The sequence below is a fragment of the Nycticebus coucang genome, chromosome 10 (genome assembly GCF_027406575.1).
Source record: "Nycticebus coucang isolate mNycCou1 chromosome 10, mNycCou1.pri, whole genome shotgun sequence".
In the NCBI taxonomy this organism is placed as follows: Eukaryota; Metazoa; Chordata; class Mammalia; order Primates; family Lorisidae; genus Nycticebus; species Nycticebus coucang.
The window spans coordinates 127,370,583-127,391,569 of NC_069789.1; the positions used below are offsets into that span (position 1 = coordinate 127,370,583).

The window sequence follows — 20,987 nt, forward strand, 5'->3', positions numbered from 1 at the left end:
GGTCCACTTTCAGTCTTCTACAGGTTGCCAGCCAGTTCACCCAGCACCATTTGTTAAATAGGGAATCTTTTCCCCACTGAATGTTTTTAATTGGCTTGTCAAAGATTAAATAACGGTAAGTAGCTGGATTCATCTCTTGGTTCTCTATTCTGTTCCAGACATCTACTTCTCTGTTTTTGTGCCAATTCTATGCTGTTTTGATCACTATGGATTTGTAGTATAGTCTGAGGTCTGGTAGCGTAATTCCTCCTGCTTTGTTTTTATTTCTGAGTAATGTCTTGGCTATTCGAGGTTTTTTCTGATTCCATATAAAACGAAGTATTGTTTTTTCAAGATCTTTAAAGTATGACAGTGGAGCTTTAATAGGGATTGCATTGAAATTATATATTGCTTTGGGTAGTATAGACATTTTAACAATATTGATTCTTCCCAGCCATGAGCATGGTATGTTTTTCCATTTGTTAATATTTTCAGCTATTTCTTTTCTTAGAGTTTCATAGTTCTCTTTATAGAGATCTTTCACGTCCTTTGTTAGATAAATTCCCAAATATTTCATCTTCTTTGGTACTACTGTGAATGGGATAGAGTCCTTAACTGTTTTTTCAACTTGACTGTTGTTGGTATATAAAGGCTACCGATTTATGAATGTTGATTTTGTAACCTGAGACGCTGCTGTATTCCTTGATCACTTCTAAAAGTTTTGTAGTAGAGTCCCTAGTGTTTTCCAGATATACTATCATATCATCTGCAAAGAGTGAAAGTTTGATCTCTTCTGACCCTATGTGGATACCCTTGATCGCCTTTTCTTCCCTAATTGCAGTGGCTAAAACTTCCATTACAATGTTAAAAAGCAATGGAGACAATGGGCAGCCTTGTCTGCTTCCTGATCTGAGTGAAAATGATTCTAATTTAACTCTGTTCAATATGATATTGGCTGTGGGTTTGCTGTAGATGGCCTCTATCAGTTTAAGAAATGTCCCTTCTATACCGATTTTCTTGAGTGTTCTGATCATGAAGGGATGCTGGATATTATCAAAAGCTTTTTCTGCATTGATTGAGAGAATCATATGGTCTTTGTTTTTTAATTTGTTTATGTGCTGGATTACATTTATAGATTTATGTATATTGAACCAGCCTTGAGATCCTGGGATAAAACCGACTTGGTCATGATGTATAATTTGTTTGATGTGTTGCTGGATTCTGTTTGTTAGGATCTTGTTGAATATTTTTGCATCTATATTCATTAGTGATATCGGTCTATAATTTTCTTTTCTTGTTGGGTCTTTTCCTGGTTTGGGGATCAGGGTGATGTTTGCTTCATAGAATGTGTTGGGTAGTCTTCCTTCTTTTTCTACCTTTTGGAACAGCTTGAGTAGTATAGGTACTAATTCCTCTTTAAAGGTTTGGTAGAATTCAGACGTGAAACCATCTGGTCCTGGGCTTTTTTTTTTAGGGAGGTTTTGTATGGTTGATGCTATTTCCGAACTTGATATGGGCTTGTTCAACATTTCCACTTGATTCTGGCTGAGTCTTGGAAGGTGACGTGCTTCCAAGTATTGGTCAATGTCCTTCAGATTTTCATATTTCCGAGAATAAAGTTTCTTGTAATATTCATTAAGGATTTTTTTGATTTCTGAGGAGTCTGTTGTTATTTCATCTTTGTTGTTTCTGATTGATGAGATTAGAGATTTTACTCTTTTTTTCCTGATTAGGTTGGCCAAAGGTTTATCTATTTTATTGACCTTTTCGAAAAACCAGCTTTTTGATTTATTGATCTGTTGTATTATTCTTTTGTTTTCAATTTCATTTAGTTCTGCTCTAATTTTGGTTATTTCTTTTCTTCTACTGGGTTTGGGGTTGGAATGTTCTTCCTTTTCCAGTTGCTTGAGACGTCCCATTAAGTTGTTAACTTCCTCCCCTTCCGTTCTCTTGAGAAAGGCTTGTAGTGCAATAAATTTCCCTCTTAGAACTGCCTTTGCGGTGTCCCAGAGGTTCTGATAGTTCGTGTCTTCATTGTTGTTTTGTTCCAAAAAATTGGCGATTTCTTTCTTAATCTCATCTCTGACCCAGCTATCTTTCAGCATAAGGTTATTTAACTTACATGTTTTTGTATGAGTATGCAGATTCCTGTTGTTACTCAGCTCAAGTTTTATTCCATGGTGGTCTGAGAAGATGCATGGAATAATTTCTATTCTTTTAAATTTACTAAGGTTAGACTTGTGACCTAAGATGTGATCGATTTTGGAGTAAGTTCCATGGGCTGATGAGAAGTATGTGTATTCAGTTTTGTTGGGATGAAATGTTCTGTAGATGTCTGCTAAATCCAAATGTTGGATGGTTAAGTTTAAATCTAAGATTTCTTTCCTCAGCTTCTTGTTGGAGAATCGATCCAACACTGCCAGAGGAGTGTTGAAATCTCCAACGATTATGGAGCTGGAGGAAATCAAGTTGCTCATGTCTGTTAGAGTTTCTCTTATAAATTGAGGTGCATTCTGGTTGGGTGTGTAGATATTAATAATTGAGATCTCATCATATTGAGTATTACCCTTAACAAATATGAAGTGACCATTCTTGTCCTTCCTTACTTTTGTTGGTTTAAAGCCTATTGTATCTGCAAATAAAATTGCAACACCTGCTTTTTTCTGATTACCATTTGCCTGAAATATGATGACCATCCTTTCACCCTGAGTCTGTATTTGTCTTTTAAGGTAAGATGTGACTCTTGTATGCAACAAATATCTGGTCTGAGTTTTTGTATCCAATCAGCTAACCTATGCCTCTTTAGAGGACAGTTTAAGCAGTTCACATTAATGGAGAATATTGATAAGTGTGGTGAAGTTTTGGGTATTGAGTTTTTCAAAAGTCCAGTGGGCATTTTTAGTCCTTTCACCAGTGTGGAAATTGGAGTTTGATCCGAAGTTTCTGAGTGAGTTTACTTTTGTGGTATAGGATTGGGTTGGTCATTATGGAGGATAGGTCTGAGAATATCCTGAAGAGCTGGTTTGGTTATGGCAAATTTCTTCAACATATGAATGTCATTATAGTATTTAATTTCTCCATCATAAATGAAACTCAGTTTAGCTGGATACAAGATCCGGGGTTGAAAGTTATTTTGCTTTAGCAGATTAAAAGTTGGTGATCACCCTCTTCTGGCTTGAAAAGTTTCAGCAGAGAGATCTGCAGTCATTCTAATATTCTTCCCTTTGAAGGTAATGGTTTTCTTTCTCCTGGCAGCTTTGAGGATTTTTTCCTTCATATTAACTTTACTGAAGTTAATTATGATATGCCTGGGGGATGTCTTATTGGGGTTGAGTTGTGCTGGGGTTCTGAAGCTGTCTGCTATCTGAATTTCAGAATCTCTAGGCATGTCTGAAAAATTCTCTTTCATAATTTCATGCAGAAGGGCCTCTGTGCCCAGTGAGGCCACTTCATCTGTTTCTGGAACCCCCATGATTCGGATATTCGCCTTCTTCGAATTATCCCAGAGCTCTTGGAGAGAATGATCCGTTTTTGCTCTCCATTTCTCTTCCTCTTTGAGAGTTTAGGAGCATTCAAAGGTTTTATCTTTGATGTTAGAAATCCTTTCTTCTGCTTGCTCCATTCTGTTGCTGAGGGATTCTACTATATTTTTCATATCTTTGAGGGCTGCAAATTCTTGCTTCAGTGTGTCTAAGTCTTTGGTGGTTTTGTCTTTAAATTCGTTAAATTCTTGAGACAGCTTTTGAATTTCTCCTCGAATTCCTAATTCCACTTTGTTAATCTTGTCTGCAATCCAAATTCTGAATTCAATTTCTGACATCTCAGCCAGTTGTTTATGAATGGGATCTTCAATTGCATCTGCCATATCTTTCCTTTGGGGGGGTTGATCTATTCTGGTTATTCATGTTACCAGAGTTTTTCCGCTGATTCTGCCCCATGGTTGTTTTACTCCCTCTGATTTTTGCCCCTGGAGCTTTGTCGAGGGCCTGTACAGTGTTGTGGCCTGAGAAACTGGGGCCCTGTCTGGTGTGGTGGGGCTAAGTGGTTCTGTCTTGTTTTCAGCTGGTTTCTGTTCCACCCTTTTATTTGTATCCTTGTGGTCGCAGCTCGCCTCTGCGGGGTTGACGTGCGTTCTACACCCTTCTCTCTTAGTGCAGCTCAAATCCACCAGGTTACTTGCTGAATTTTTATCCTTTAACTCCTTCTGGACGGGAGCCTCTGTGGAAAGCTGGCTTCAGTCAGCCATCTTGTCTTCTCCTCCTTGGAACCTTATTTTAATAGATTTTAAAGTGTATTTTGTTTTTTGTTGTTTTTTTGGTTTATATATTGAGACAGAGTCTCACTTTGTCACCCTTGGTAGAGTGTCATGGCCTCATAGCTCACTGCAACCTCAAACTCTTGGGGTCAAGTGATTCTCTTGCCTCAGCCTCCCAAGTAGCTAGGACTACAGGCACCCACCACAATTCCTGGCTCCTCCTCCCAGAGTGCTAGGATTACAGGCATGAGCCATCACACCTGGCCTCAAAAGTGTATTTTAAAGTGTATAAGTACCCCTATTCTCTTTTAGTTACAATTTACTTGGAATATCTTTTCCCACCTTTTCATGTTCAACTTATTTGTGTCTTTGTAGATAGCATATAGTTGGATCATGGGCATTTTTATTGTTTCTTTTTTGTGTTTTTTAACCCATTCTGCTGATCTGTCTTTTGATTTGACAGTCTAATCTATTTACATGTAAGGTAATTACTAATAAGGGACTTATTTTTGTTATTCTGCTGTTTGTTTTCTGTGTGCCTTATAGCTTTCTTGTCTCTCATTCCCTACATTATTGTCTTTTTTGGTGAAATATTTAATTCTCTCGTTCTCTTTTGTGTATATTCTTTAATTTTTCTTTGTAGTTATCCTGGGAATTACATTTAACATCCTAAAGTTATAATACTTTAGTTAGAATTTATTCCAGCTTACCTTTAATAACATACAAAAACTCTGTTCTTATACAGCTCCATCCTCAAAACTATCAGCTGTCAATATCACAAAATTACCTCTTTACACAATGTGTGTCCAAAAACAGATCAATGTGCATTAGTCTCTTAAATCATGTAGAAAACAAAAAGTGGAATTACAAACCAAAGTTACAATAATGAGAAGCTTTTACATTTCCCATGTATTTGTCTTTACCAGGGATCTTTATTTCTTCATATGGCTTTCAGTTACTGTCTAGTGTTCTTTCAAGTTGAAGGACTCCTGGCTTGGTGCCCAAAGCACAGTGGTTATGGCACCAGCCACATACACCAAAGTTGGCGGATTTGAACCCGGCCAGGGCCAGCTAACCAACAATGACAACTGCAACAACAAATAGCTGAGTGTTGTGGTGGGTGCCTGTAGTCCCAGCTACTTGGGAGGCTGAGGTAAGAGAATCACTTAAGCCCAAGCATTTGAGGTTGCTGTGAGCTATGACACCACCGTACTCTACTGTGGGCAACATAGTGAGACTCTGCCTCAAAAGAAAAAAAAAAGTTGAAGGAATCCCTTTAGCCTTTCTTGCAGGGCAGTTCTATTGGTAACAAAATACCTCAGATGAGAATGTCTTAACTTCTCCCTCAGTTTTGTCAGATACAGAATTCTTGATTGATAGTTCTTTTCTTTCAGCACTATGAACATATCAGCCCACTACCTTCTGCCCTCCAAAGTTTCTGATGAAAAAAATCTCCTGATGATCTTCTTGAGTGAAGATCATTGTATGTGATGAGTTACTTTTTTTTTTTCTGCTTTCAATATTCTTTTTTGTCTCTGTCTTTTGACAGTTTAATTAGAATGTATCTCCATGTGGTCTGTTTGAGCTCATCCTTCTTTGATTGAGCTGCTTGGATGTTTATATTTATTTCTTTTGTCAACTTTGGGAAGTTCCTTGCCATTATTTCTAGAAACAATTTCTCTCTCCTCTTTTCTCTCTCCTCGTAGGCCCCCCACCTTTTCTTCTATTATGTTCATATGGGTTCATGGCTATTACAAATTAAGCTACCATAACCACGAATGTGCATGTCTTTGCGTGAGCATATGCTGTCATTTCTCTGGTGTTATCTAGGAGTACAATGCCTTTGTGCAGAGTAGGTGAAAGTTTAACATTGTCAGAAACTGCCAAAATTTTTTTCTAAAGTGATTATACCATATTAGATCCCACTAGAGAATGAGAGTTCCAGTTTTTTTATATACTCACCAATATTGGCTGTAATCTGTTTTTAATCTACTGCCATTCTAATAGAGATGTTAGTAGTAGTATTTCATTGTGGTTTTAACTTGCATTTCTCTAATGAGTCATGATTTTGAGCATTTTTAAAAAATTGTCTTTGCTTGCCACTCATGTAACTGCATAGCTAATGAAGAGATGTCTATTCATAGCTCTTATCTATTTTTAAAATAAATGTGCATTGATATATTGTTTTCATTAGCAAGAATATAGGGAACTTTAAGTAAAGAGCATTTTTGGAACTGTGGTCATTTCCAAAGTAAAAATGGGAACATTAATTTGTTTTCAAAATAGAATAAACGTCATTCTATTTTGCAATTAGATAGGGTTCTACTGAACCCTTTTATTTATTATTTACTTATTTATTTTTTTTGAGACAGAGCTTCAAGCTGTTGCCCTGGGTAGAGTGCTGTGGCATCACAGCTCACAGCAACCTACAAATCCTGGGCTCAAGCGAGTCTCCTGCCTCTGCCTCCCAAGTAGCTGGGACTACAGACGCCTGCCACAATGCCCGGCTATTTTTTGGTTGCAGCTGCCATTGTTGTTTGGTGGGCCTGGGCTGGATTCGAACCTGGTAGCTCAAGTTTATGTGGCTGGCGCCTTAGCTGCTTGAGCCACAGGCAGACTGTACTGAACCCTTTTATAAAACTAAGAAATACTATGGTACAATAATCAGATTACTTATAGGAAAAATAATTCCTATAAGAACACTGTATAAAAATAATGATTCCTTAGAACACTGTTCTGTTTTCATCATCCTAAGAGTTATTTAATTATTATTCATCAATTATATCCAAGTATGTAAAGAAATGCTAAGGAAGTGGGATAATGATGGCATTGCCTAGGGCAGCGCCTATGACTCAAAGGAGTAGGGCACTGGCCCCATATACTGGAGGTGGTGGGTTCAAACCTGGCCCCAGCCAAAAACTGCAAAAAAAAGAAAAAGAAAAAAGATGGCATTGCCTAGAAAGATGACACGGTAGTGAAATAAATCAATATTACATACTCCTGCCATTTCCTTATGTATTGCATCATCTTTTTTTTCTTTTCTTTTCTTTCTTTTTTTTTTGCAGTTTTTGGCCAGGGTTGGTGCCCTACTCCTTTGAGCCACAGGCACTGCCCTGCATCATCTTTTAAAGTATGAAAGAAGTCTGGATACATCATGTTTACATCTTTTAAAAAAATTAATTTTTCTTGAACACACTTGAGAAGTTAAATATTCATCATCCATCCATAAGAACAAAGATTAGCAAACTGACAAAGAAAGATATAAACACAAAAAAAGTAGGGAGCCGTCCTCTAGACTTGCATTGCCTAATATGGTAGCCATTTGCTACATGACTGGACTGAATTGAGATGTGCTGAAAGTGAAACATGTACACCAGGTTTCAAAGACTTTCTACACAGAAAAGAAATAGTGATTACACATGGAAATGATAATGTCTGGGAAACAGTGAAATAAAATATATTATTAAATTTAATTTTACCATCTTCTTTTTCTGTGGGAGGTAGATAGGCTGAATTCCTCACATACCTTCCAACTCAGGGTCAAGTGCTCAGTCAGGAGAACGTCTATGTGACTATCTGCATGAGGAGATCAGCGGTGCAGGCAGCGGAGACCATCAGCTAGTAGCTTAGGCTAGAGAAGCTGAGCTGTCTGCCTGAGATGAGACCTGCTCTCTCCCCATTCTGGTTGCTGGGTTATCTGGCCACTTCAGATGTTCCATTACCCTATGTCCTTGCCTACCATTTACTCAACCTTCCTGGGGGCTGTAATCTCCCCTCTCTCATTCTTAACCTTGTGCTGACTACTGACTGCTGTGCATTCTTGCTTGTACACTCTGTTATGTACCCAATAAAAAGATTGCGGGAAACAAGACACGTGCTGCATTGTTTCCATGCTGCCACCAGGCACATGAAATCGTGTATGCCCTTACAGGCTTCCGGTTGCATGCACTAAGTTTGGTGTAAGTTTTGTCATTTCCCCAGCGCCATCTCCCTTGCTGACCACTGTCCCAAGTTGGGGTCTACTACATGCCCAACATTTTTCCTTTTCTAATGCAGCTACCACAAAACTTAAAATCATATATGTAGCTTACATTATATTCCCACTGGACAGTGCTGTTTTGGATGACAGAAAGTATGTGATGGATTGTCTCACTAATCCATATTGTTTGTTGTGAAAATGACCACTGACAGGTAAGTGGCATACGGACTGAAAGGAGCTATAAATAGCTGATGGAAACTACATAATCTGAGTTTTCTTTTCTTTTTTTTTAAGACAGAGTCTCACTCTATTGCCCAAGCTAGAGTGCCATGGTGTCAGCCCAGCTCACAGCAACCTCAAACTCCTGGATTCAAGTGATCCTCTTGCCTCAGTCTTCCAAGTAGCTGGGACTACAGATGCCCACCACAATGCCTGGCTAGTTTTTTCTACTTTTGGTAGAGACAAGGTCTCGCTCTTGCTCAGGCTGGTTTTGAACTCCCGAGCTCAAGGGATCCACCTGCCTCAGCCTCTCAGAGTGCTAGGATTACAAGCATGAGTCACTGTGCCTGACTTCATAATCTAAGCTTTTAAATGTAATATCACTTTTAAATAGCATGTCTTTCGTGGGGACCCTGGAAACTACATCTATGGAACTGTTACTGGCACTGAATTCTGTGAATCACATGTGGTTCTCTAAGCCACAGCAATTCTCAAACCTGTCTGATGTGTATCTTGTCTCTCTGCACCTCACCTTTTGGATGGTTGTGTGAATACATCCTGCACGAACCCCTGTGAGGATTCACACTGAAAGAGTAGTTGAGGAAGCCTTGCAGGAAAGCTGGGGTTCCCATTGTGTGGCTTCCTAAACAGATGAAGATAAGATATCCAGAGGCATCCTTAGTCTGAATGCCTAATTGATGATCCTCTCGTGGGCACTGCAGGTGAAATAGTTTTATTTGCATGTGGCTATGGAGAATAATATCCTTATTCTTAGTACATGTTGAAGTACTTAGGGATAAAGTGTTACAATTTGTGCAACTTAAATGGTACAGCAAAAAAAATATATATTTAGCTACAGAATATGAAAATATTAAGAATTAATGAATCTAGGTAAAGGTTTTAAAGACGGCCATCACATTATTCTTTCGACTCTTCTATAGTTTTTAATTCAGTTGGCAAAATGTAAACTTTTAAGAATGGTATACTTCCATATATTAAGGGATATTAAAAAACGTTATAAATTATTTTTAACACCCCCCCCCCAAAATCCTCAAAGTAATATGAGACTGATATGACACAAGGTGTACTGGGTTGAACAGTTTCCTCCAAATTCTTGTCCACCTAGAACTTGAGAATGTGACCTTATTTGTTTTTTTCTATCTCTTTAGAACCAAAATATCTTAAAAGGACTGTTGTACTCGCTCTCATCACTGACTTTTCTCCCATTCTGATCAAACCAGACCAGTCATGCTTTTGCTCCTTGCTGCCACAGATACTGTCCCCTAATTCTAGCAAGGCTAAGTATTGTAGGAAATTCTTATTTTTTAATTTAATTCACTTCTCAGGTGATCACTCCTCTATTTCAAAACATTTTCTTCATTTGTCTTGGGTGGCACGACTTTCTGCTTCTAATTAATTCTACCTTGCAAGAGGCTCCTTCTCAGCAGCTTCCTGTGCAGACTCCTCCAGAATACCTCTTTATGCTGGTCCTCTATGTGACTTCATCCAGTCCTGTGGCGTTAAAGACTAGCCATATGCCAATAAATGACATTTTTTTACAGGGGAGCCTAAACCTTCCCTGAGCGTGGTCTTGCATATCCACAGCCGACTTAGCATCTCTAATTGGATGATTAATAATCATCTAAAACTTAACATAGGAAAGCAGGAATCTTTAGATCTATTCTCCAACTGGCCTTTTCCCTCTCTTTACCATCTCAGGCAACAGTATTCCCATTCAGCTGCTCAAGCCAGAACTTGCTGATCCTTCTTGATTTCCCTCTTCGCTTCCCTGTCTATAGTTCACGAGCATGTTGTTAGTGCTGCATTCAAACGATATTATGAATACCTTCCCTTCTTACCATTCCCTACCACCAGCATTCTAGTCCAAGCCACTGTCCCCTCCAGTCTGCATTACTCCTGCCCCATTCACACTACCCTTACAAATATCCAGAGTAATGACCTAAAATCATGAGTTAGGAAATGGTAAAAGTGGTAACATTGTTTTTGAACTTAACCAAATAACCACATAAGAACACACAGGATAGCAAACAGAGTAGCAAAAGTACAAAAAACTATAGACAACACGTGGTGTCTAACTCTTGGGCTTAAGCAATTCTTTTGTCTCAGCCTCCCAAGTAGCTGGGACTACGGGCGCCCACCACAATGCCTGGCTATTTTCTGGTTGTAGTTGTAGTTGTCATTGTTTGGCAAGCCCAGGCTGGGCTCAAACCTGCCAGCTCCAGTGTATGTGGCTGGCACCCTGTTTGAGCTACAGGCGCTGAGCCAGTTTTTGTATTTTTTTTTTAGTAGGGATAGGTTCTCACTCTTGCTCAGGCTGAAGTCCAACTCCTGAGCTCAGGCAATCTGCCCACCTCAGTCTCCGAGAGTGCTAGGATTACAGATGTGAGCCACTGTGCCTGGTCTATAATAATTCTTCATATCATTTTCCATCTTTTTGGTAAGCCTGTTGTTTTACAATACTGTTTTATCTTCTGACCAGGGCGATGGTTACAAAAGTATGTGCCATATATTTTAATGTGGTTGTCTTTTAAAATTTAAAAATTAGAAACACATAAACTTGACCATAGTTTCTAGTCACTTTAGAAAAGAATCCAAATTCTTGACCATTAACAAAAAACTATAATAGGACCTAGTACCTCCCAACGCTCTACATTTTTTCTTACTCTTCACATGTGGTTCTTTCATCAATTCTGCCCCACCCTACTTATTCCTTCAGAAACACATAAAGCTTATTCCCACCTCAAGGCATCTGCATGTGCTGTTCAATCAGCTTGGAATGTTCTTGTTCTTATCTCTGTTCAAATACTGTGATCCCAGAATATACAAATAAATCTAAATGCAAAAGAGGAGCTGAAAGCAGTCAAAGTACAGATGAGATACTGCCCCAGGAAAGAAAGTAAGCTCCTAAAGAAATTAGAGAGAAATCAAGAGACTGAGTATTAAAATGGGTCAAGATGCAGTTCCTATGGAAAGGCTGATGACATATTTGTGTCTTCCCCAAGTCTCAGGCTTTTTCTACAATGGCTCCAAGCTTTTGAATGAAGATTTCCAAACAACTCAGGGACCGACCAGCTGGGCTATTTTCCACAGCGAGTGATTCCCCACCTGGCATGTTCTTACTCATCTGTGCAATGTTGTCTTTGATCTCCCCTCGCTGTCATTCAAGGATCTTTCCATTGTTCTAATAAGGTAATCACATGTGGTTTAGAAACGGAATATCTTGTTTACAAGAATGCCATACAGTGTAGAAAAGTCACAAAAGGTAAGGTCAAAAAAACCTGAAGGTTGAGCTTGGTTAAATCTGCAATAAACTCAAGGTCAAAATAAAATTGATAAATATTTCAGAGAATTCATAAATTCATAAAGAGGATTCATAAATCCAAATGAATAGGGAAAATGTCTTAATTTAAATGAAATCTATCCATCTATCTATCTACAAAGGAAGACAGATAAATGTATATTGATGTATCTCCTGCGTCTTGACAGAAAGTATGAAACGATGTATTATAACTCTCTCATGGAGATTTACTCCTGCACTGTTGTATCACAGCCCTTCAGCAAAGATTTAGCACATTACTTGCTCAGTAGTTTGCCTAATGAATTCATGAACACCAATTATAAAAGAGGACCTCATAAGGAGGAAACAGTTACTTGGCATCATTCCTCCATAGAGGAAGACTCAAGAAGTAGGTAATTAGATGGTGCTCTCTTAGGCAGAATGCTTCAGGTTAATCAAGGAAAATACCTATGTAATCTAAAATATCCCAATTATTTCCAAAACCCTCCACCAACTTACATGGGCCATCCTGTAGCAATGTAAGAAGTGATCAGTCTTCCTTGAGATTCCTCTACCAGAGAAGTTCAAACTCTAGAAAATCCAGATCTAGGAGGAAAAGGAGGCTTTAATTTTCCCAATGACATAAATGAACAGCCTTTCCTGCCCATCCAGTTCAGCTTCCAAACTGTGATACAACCACCCTCAACAAAATTTGGGGGGAGAATAGAGTAATTCAAACCCCAGGGAGCCTGGCTGAGCAACCTCTAATAAACAATAAAAATAAGTTTTAAAAAAAGATCCCTGCGGTGCCTGTGGTTCAGTTGGTAGGGCGCCAGCCCCATATACCCAGGGTGGCAGGTTCAAACGCGGCCCGGCCAAACTGCAACAAAAAAATAGCCAGGCGTGGCGGGTGCCTGTAGTCCCAGATACTTGGGAGACTGAAGCAAGAGAATCGCCTAAGCCCAGGAGTTGGAGATTGCTGTGAGCTGTGTGACACTACGGTACTCTACCAAGGGTGATAAAGTGAGACTCTGTCTCTACAAAACAAAACAAACAAAAAAAAGATCCCTAGTGGATGCCTGACTGAATCCTCTTATATACTATGTTTTTTCCTATATGTACATACCTATTATAAAGTTTAATTTATAAATTAGGCACAGTAAGAGATAATAACAATAAAATAGAACTATTACAACAGTACGCTGTAATAAAAGCTATGTGAATGAGGTCTTTTTCTCTCTCAAAATATTTTATTGTACTGTACTCACATATTTTCGGACCAAGGTTGCCTGAGGTTAACTAAAACCTCAGAAAGCGAAACTACTGGTAAGCAGGGGGACTAGTATAATCAAGTTATTATGTGAAGACCATCATATGACCTTCGTTTTTTTAAAAAGAAAGTTCTCACTTTTTACTTCCAATATATGTTTCTCTAGCATGCTTTCTAGCTAAAAAATTTAGAGCCTTGCCCTAAGAATGCAACTCTTCCTTTTAAATAAATAGCAGGAAAGATTCTCTGATGCAAAATTTAGAACATTAGCAAAAGGCTGAATTCTGTTCTTTCTGTGCAATAAAGAGATTGATGAAAATGTTTATAATTAAAATCATCTTATTCTATGATATGTGACTATATGATATGATAGTCACTAGGAAAGTGATTTGCATAACAGATCCTTGGAAGCCCTTTTTCCTGCATTGATAATTGTTAGATAACATTGTTGTAATCCTTGAAAGGTAAATACTTAAAGTTTTTTCAGACAAGAAGGGGCTTACTGGTACTCCCCTTTCTTTCTGCCGCAGGCACAAGGTATGACATCTATAGTTTCCTTTTATAAACTAAGAATTGAAAAGTTTTTTACTCCTTTACATAATCAACTAGTGTGATTCTATTCTGCAGATACAAAACAGAACCCTCCCCTATGCTAACAAGAAAAGGAGATGGTGCACACCAAAGTATGAATAAATGTTAATAACCCACGCTCATACGGAGGCCATGCACCCGGTCCTCGCGGGGGCATACCGGCCCTGTCACACGCACAGAGGCGCACAGCTGGCCGCGTTACTCTCGCACACACCAGAGCCTGGGTTCCTCGCGCGCCTGATCTACGCCCACGTTCACCGCCCTTCAGGGTCCGTTCCGCGCCCACTGGCGTCTGCAGAGATGCTCCCCTACTCCCTGCACTGTTTTCCTTCACAGAAACCCAAATTACGCACTGCAGCTGCTCGGAGTCTGCAGAACCCTGTCTCTAATGGCCAGCGCGCCAACTCTCACAAGCGTTAAAAAGGGGGCGGAAGTCCAGTTTGACCGGGTGACCTCTGGGAAATGTAGTTTCAGCTAAATTAGCCTGTTCGCAGTCACCTCTGGGAAATGTAGTCCGGAGCCGTAACACCAACGAACACGCGTTGCCCCGCCTACAAAAACCGCCCACCTTGCGCCCGGAGACTTCTGAGCGGTCACGTTGGTTGTGGAGCTGCGCAGGCGCAGGTACTTGCCCACCGGCTGCCGGATCCTGCCCGGCGTATCTGAGCGTTGCGGGCCGGATCGTGGCGGATGCGACACTCATCCCAAGTAGGTGATCAGCTTTTCAGAGCGCCGATCCAGGACAGTGCAGCACCAGACAAGACAAAACCATGATAGTATATACTAAAATGCGTTACTATATTAACTCTAAAATATGAAAAATAGGTGTTTGAAATTGTCTTTCTGTAGCGTTTACTTTTCTGTTACAGGAATGTTATTTAATAAAACGTTAATAGGACTAATTAATAGTGGCAATTAGTAACAATAACAGTAAGACTAAACACATCTGTGTGGAAAAAATGTTTCCGTCCTCTGGTAAGCAGTTTCTTTTAATTTTTTATTAGGTATTTAAATTTTGTAGGCTGTATTTAAGTTCCATAAGTGTGAGAGAGGAAAGTGAGGTCTGAGAGAACAGAGGTCTTCTCAGGTGTCCATAAGGACACATCTGCAAGGTCCTCCCCAAGGTCACTCACCTCTTAAGAATTTGTAGAAACTTAACTTCCAGGGACCTGAAAACTAACGTTTGCTTCGGTTTCTGTAAAAGCAAAAAAGCTAGAGCAGCCTTCTCCAGCTTGATTCAAACAGACCAATGAGCAGGATACCCTTGGAGGAGGAACTCTTGACTCGAGATAAAAGGGGAAAGACTGAGCCAGTATGGGAGCTCTAGTCTTCTGTGGCTCCGCAGGCTGAAATAAAGTCCTTTCTCCGTATCTTTAAAGCATTTTTTTTTTTTTTTTTTGGCCAGGGCTGGGTTTGAACCCAGCACCTCTGGCATATGGGACCAGCGCCCTACTCCTTGAGCCACAGGCGCCGCCCTCTTTCTCTGTATCTTGGTGTTCGAGTGATTATCTCCATCTGGCCCTCCTCTTCCTGCTACAAGTGTAAGATTTTTAGAAGAATGTAGATACAATGGGACTAATTAAGCAGACATTGACTATCTTAAAAAGATATGTATGTTTTCATCCCATAATATATTTAGGAAGTCTTTACTCTTTTTGGTTTCTTTTCCAGTAAAGCTTCTCTGAACTGTCTATGGCCTTTATGGCATTCTTTTTCATTTCTGTAATGTTAAAACTGAATACAGTCAAACATTGACTAAAAAGTGCAGCCCCGTTGGTAAGTCCATGTTAGGCTGATTCCCAGTTTCAGTCCAATGTGATGACATCAAGCTAAATATCCTACCAACAAAGGCATTTGAGTTGGAATAGTTAAGATTTTACTTACTAGCAACAGCAAGTTTTTGGCCTTATCAGAATTAGTTTGCAATTCTGCAAAGATGTTCATCCATTTTGTATCTCCAGGCTTTTTTGATAGAGCAGAAGTCTGTCAGCCTGGTCCTTTGCCTCTGTAAGTTCACCATTATAGGCTATTCCCTTCTAAAATGTCCAGCATTTTTAAACACTCTGAAGCACACTGGATGTTTGTAACATTGTGAAATATATACCATATTTGGTCTTCCACTCCAGTTTCCTGTCATACAATTCCAAAAATCCTTGGAATCTCCAAAGTGATACCTTTTTGTATGTGATGAATTGACTGATGGCTGGCAGCATCTGGGCAGCTTCAGGATGAGGGTTGGTCTTCTTAAAGACCAGGGCAGGATTAAAGGGTTGGAACTTGCAGCTCTACCCTTTCAACCTCAGGGGATTGAATCAGTTTCTTTGCCTGTTCCAGATTCTAGAGGTGCCTTGATTTCTTGGCTCAGGGACCCCTTCTTCTGGCTTTCTCTTGTACTTCTTTTTCTACATAAAAGTAGGGCTACTCACATACTCTAAGATAATGTCCCCATGCAAATTCACTTGAGTAGCAACCTTAACTCCATTTGTAAATTTAATTCCCTTTTGGTGTGTAATGTAACATTCATAGGTCCCAGGGATTAGGATGTATTTAGGGAGCTGTTATTCTTCGTGCTGCACTCTTCCAAGTCCTTTGATTCTTTTGCACTTTTACTTTTTCCCCAGAGCCCACCCTGCAATTTCACCTAGGTAATAACTCTTACGGCATAATTCAACATTCTGTTTCTCCTAGATTCTCTAGGATTGGAAGTTGAGCACTGTGGTCAGGTGAAAGGAAGGAGAGAAACACAGGATCTCTATTCCTTGAGGACACCAGGCAGCCTTCCTCGGGGCCTTTGCGGTCAGTATTCCCACCATTGGATCGATTTCCCTTCAGATGTCTGTGTGGTTCACCCAACTGCCTACCTAGACTTTGCTTAATCCTGGTGAGGCTTATTCTGTCCATCCTGTATAAAAATTGAAACCCTCATTTCTCCCTACTCCCAAACTCAAAATTTCCCATGAACTGCTGTATTCTTTATAGCAGTTGGTACCATCTAATCTACAAAATAATTTACTTCTGTATGATGTTTGCTGCTTATGTTCTTTCCAACTAGGATATAATCACCATTAAGGCAGGAAATTACCTGTTTGGTAATTGATATTACTTCTTAAAATTGTCCTGACCACATCCTCGATGTTTGGAATGTTAGGTTGATACATAAGTGAGTAAATGGCCTTTTGAATAGTACATGGATGTTCACAATTAAAAATTTAACTTACCGGCCTGTGCAGTGGCTCACGTCTGTAGTCCTAGCACGCTGGGAAGCCAACAAGGGTGGATTGTCTGAGCTTAGGAGTTCGAAACCAGCCTGAGCAAGAGCAAGACTCCATCTTTACTAAAAAAATACAAAAACTAGCCAGGCATTCTGGTAGGTGCCTATAGTCCCAGCTACTTGGGAGGCTGAGGCCAGAGGATCACTTGAACTCAAGAGTTTGAGGTTGCTGTGAGCTATGGTGCCACCACTGCACTCTACCCAGGGTGATAGAGTGAGACTCTGTCTATAAATAAATAAATAAATAAATAAAAATTGAATTTACTATATTTTTGCCCAAACCAGCCTCCTCCATATATCTGAGCCACATGGCCATAACAGCCCTTGTCTTGGCATTACTTACTTCCCTTCCTCTTCTGTTCCCATCTCTGTTACCCACCGTCAACTCCTCTAGACCAGGAGCTCATTGTCTCACCTTCATTTGAGTTGTTGCACAGAGTGACTTTGCCTGTGCTGTGTTATCCATTTAATCTTTTCCTCTCACATTGCCCTTGGGGATGTTTCTAAAGTATACATATAATCTTGTCACTCTTTTTTGCTTATAATCTTTTTGTGATTCCCATATGTTCAGGATAATAGACAAATGCCCCATCGTGGTATGTAGGTATGTCCATAATGTATTCTTGCCAAATGCCACAGCCACATCTGCCACTTTGGTGTCAGTTTCTACTCACACCTGACCAGCTTCCTGGTGTCCCACTGTTTCTACTCACACCTGACCAGCTTCCTGGTGTCCCACTGTTTCTACTCACACCTGACCAGCTTCCTGGTGTCCCACTGTTTCTCTTCCTTCTCTGATTTTCACAGGCTATTTCCTTGATCTTGGACATAGCCCTTCTCCACATTGTTTCTTCCTCTAATTTATGGCACAATTCAAATTTTGTCTCCCCTGGACTTAGTTTTTTGTTCTTCTTACCTGCTGCCAAACCCCTCCCATGATTCTTTTCATTTGTTATGTTAATTTATTAATTAATTTATCTCTCACATTGCATTGTAAATTCTGCTGGGGCAAGAGATATCTTTCAAGTCAATGTGACTAGGGCCTGGGAAAGACTATAGTGTAGAGTCATAAATATATTATAAAATAATATATAAAGAACTGAGGGAAATGTTTGTATGCTTCACTTTCATCATCTTCAGATGGTTCTCCTGGTCTGTGAAATACCTTAGAAAAACATTTATTTCAGAAAGTAAGTCTAGTGAAGACTATTGTCAGCCAGATTTGGCTGAAATTTTAACACTTGATTTGGTATTTTAAGGGGTTAGAGTAGAGCCAGACTGGTTAGTTTCCAAACAGGTCCCATTCAGAGATTTCCTCAAAATATCTTTTTCTTACTTTTTAAAAGCAGCATGCTAATGGCTTCTAAGTAATGTTCTATCTAGATTTAAACATTTTCGGTAGTCACAGAGTGAGCAGAAGCTGCTGCTTCCCTAGTTTCTACAGGCCTAAGAGCCTGGAAGCCACACCTGTCCTTTCCGGTTAAGGTGTGTATGTATGAGGATGACTGGCCCAAGTCTAAATGAAAAATAAACAGACACATGACAAGTGTAAGCAGTTGGAAAGGATAAAACTGTCAAGTGTCGTCTAACACATGTCTGGGATATCTGGCCTAAGCCAGATATGCTGTGCTCAGCTGGCTCCATGTATGTGTCTTCAACCGGAGGTCTAAATATAGTACTTCCCCTATAATACCAATGGATGAGCTCTGGAAAGATGGGTCCCAAGTGTCTGATTGAAGGCGGGGGCAGAAGTATCCCCTGCTATGCATGTTTTCTGAGTGGTGCAAGAGCCTCTAATAGTAACAGGTGCTCTGACTAGAGGCTCTTTGAGCACAGGTGCGGTTCTGGCTCCTTTGATTGTTATAGATGTACCCTGGTCTGACATGTCCCAGCTGGGGTCTGACTAAAGATAGGAAGAGAATTAGGTATCTCCAGCACAGCCTTTGCCACCTGGACACATCCCAGGTGATTGGAACAGAAGGAAGGACAGATGTGTCTTCTGCAGTGTGTTCCTGCTTACTGATGCTGCCTCTTCCAGTGGTAGCAGGTGTGTTTTGGCTGGGCTGGCACCAGGAGCTCTGACTATAGGCAAGAAGGAAAATGCTTCCCAGGACAAGTGCTCTCAGCAACGTTGGCCTCTCTGATTGCGGTAGGGATGCTGTGCCAACAGTACCCTGGTGCTCAGATCTAAGCTTCCTCCATCGTGAGCTGTGGTGCTGGGTGTCCCCTCACCATTCTGCCCCAAACTGAGTGCTCTAGACGTGGACGTGGCATCTGAGATATACACAGTGACCCCGGACCTTCCACTACATAGGTGATGTGATGAGGTCTCAAGTAGAGAGCTACAGATGAGGGACTGAAAGGGAAATGTAAGTGAAACTCCCCAAATGACATGGAACTTAGGGAAAAAGACAGCTGGAACAGCAAAAAAAAAAAAGCTTTGGACGCTTTCTTTCATGATCTATATATGGTATGGGGGTTTGTATATGTGCAGAAGGGATTGGGGTTCTAGAAGACAGGACAGCCAAGTCAGTGACTGATACTGTAGGAGTATCTAAAATCTGCAAGGTGAAATGGCTAAGGATGGGATAATAGAGGGGCAGGGGGAGTGGCACTGTTGTCTGAAGGAGCCTCGGCTTTATCTTCCAGAAATTTGTGGTTCCACGGGCACTCTGCCTTCTTTTCCAAGCGTAAGCTCTTCTCTAATGACTACACACAAAAAAAAGCTTAGGAGGTCGAGCAGTTCACCTTGACTTCAAAACAATGGCAGAGGCAGCAGCAGCAGGGACGTTGGGTTTTGTTTATAAAATCTACAACTGGCAGGCCTGGGTGGAGAGTTTCTATTTGACAGCATATATGCAACTTTTCCTCCCCATCTTCTCTGTCTTCAGAGGGAACTGGACCACTGAATTATTCCTCCAAAGAGGCAGGAATCCTCCTCTAGGGTTGCAGGAGCAGGTGACAGCATGATCCTTGATGAATGAGCTCATCTAATACCCCTTCACTTTCTTATTCAAGGTATTTTCTGGTGGTTGGAACAGGGAACAGGGGTTTTCCTTCAGAGGCCCAAGGCTACATGGGAAGGAAGTTAGGACTACTGTTGTCTGCAGGTGGATACTGATGGCCACTCACACTGCCATGGGTGGGGAGTAGGGAACTATCCAATTTTCCTCCACCTTCACTATCCCTTTCTGGTGTCTCCTAAAGGAGAGGAGAGCCTCGTAGAGGAGAGGATCAGATGGCAAAGGAAGACAGTCAGTTTGCAGCCAGGATGAAAGATGTCAACTGTCCTGAGTGTCTGTACACCTTAGAGAGTTACCAGCAGACAACACCGTCTTCATTTGAATTTTCTGCCAGGACACAAGGGAAGGACCCCAGAAAGGAGAACTCAGCCTGCAGGATCAGATGCTGCTTTCTAGAGGTGATGTCCAGTCTCAGGGTAAAGCGCAGGATTGTGGTAAAGGAATGGTGAGAAGAGGTACTGGACGGTGAGGTGATCCAGACTGAAGCTTCGGGAGGCGGGTGGGCGGGCATGAAGCTTGCTGAGGAAGTTGTCCCCACCAAGAGCTGTCTGTTCTGTCGGGTCCTTGGAGTGGACTGGAGGACTCAGAGCAGAGTCCTGGCCCGGGCCCCTCTGAGGGGAAGCACACCCGGCCTGTTTCAGCCCCGGGCAGGTGAGCACGTGGCGGAGGAAGGGAGCGCGAGCCAGGGGCATGAAGGAATGTCAACGGAGGCCAAAGGGCGAGGTCCAACGGCCCAACTCCAACCGGACGCTCGAGCCACGCGGGCCTTGGTTCGCTTGGTTGCGGGCGTTTGGCACCCAGTGAGCCGCCTTGAGCGGAGATGGTACAGGACTGTGGAAGCTTGCGTGGCACCTGTCCCGGGCAGGGCTGCAGCAACCCGTGTGCCAGCCCTTTCCCCTGGGGTCGCTGGAGAGACCCATACCCTGCCCAGAGCCTGAGGCAGGAGCAGTCCAGATCCTCCCAGGGTAGGGAACTGGCAGACGGAGAAAGGGGCAGGCGGGGAGGGGGTGGGCAGCCTGGGGACGGCTGCCGCCTGTGCTGAGGCGGGGAGGAGACCCCAGGGCCACGCTGCCGAAGGCCCCCTGCCCAGCTTTCTCCTTTG

General features: G+C 41.3%; 2 long non-coding RNA genes across 5 annotated transcripts in view; one reads left to right on the plus strand and one right to left on the minus strand.

Moving 5' to 3' along the window:
• Positions 1–10,560: 10,560 nt before the first annotated feature.
• On the minus strand, positions 10,561–13,942 carry LOC128596014 (uncharacterized). The gene is made up of 2 exons (XR_008383045.1): positions 13,806–13,942; positions 10,561–12,336 (listed from the first exon to the last, which is right to left on the minus strand). It is a non-coding gene; the product is annotated as an uncharacterized LOC128596014 (long non-coding RNA).
• A 246-nt stretch (positions 13,943–14,188) lies between these two features.
• The window catches only part of LOC128596013 (uncharacterized), a 35,576-nt gene continuing 28,777 nt past the window's right edge, over positions 14,189–20,987 (plus strand). For all 4 annotated transcript variants that reach the window (XR_008383042.1, XR_008383041.1, XR_008383044.1 and 1 more), the window contains exons 1-4: positions 14,189–14,299; positions 16,280–16,387; positions 19,754–19,880; positions 20,070–20,850. This is a non-coding gene — a long non-coding RNA (uncharacterized LOC128596013). The remainder of the gene's footprint in view (positions 14,300–16,279; positions 16,388–19,753; positions 19,881–20,069; positions 20,851–20,987) is intronic.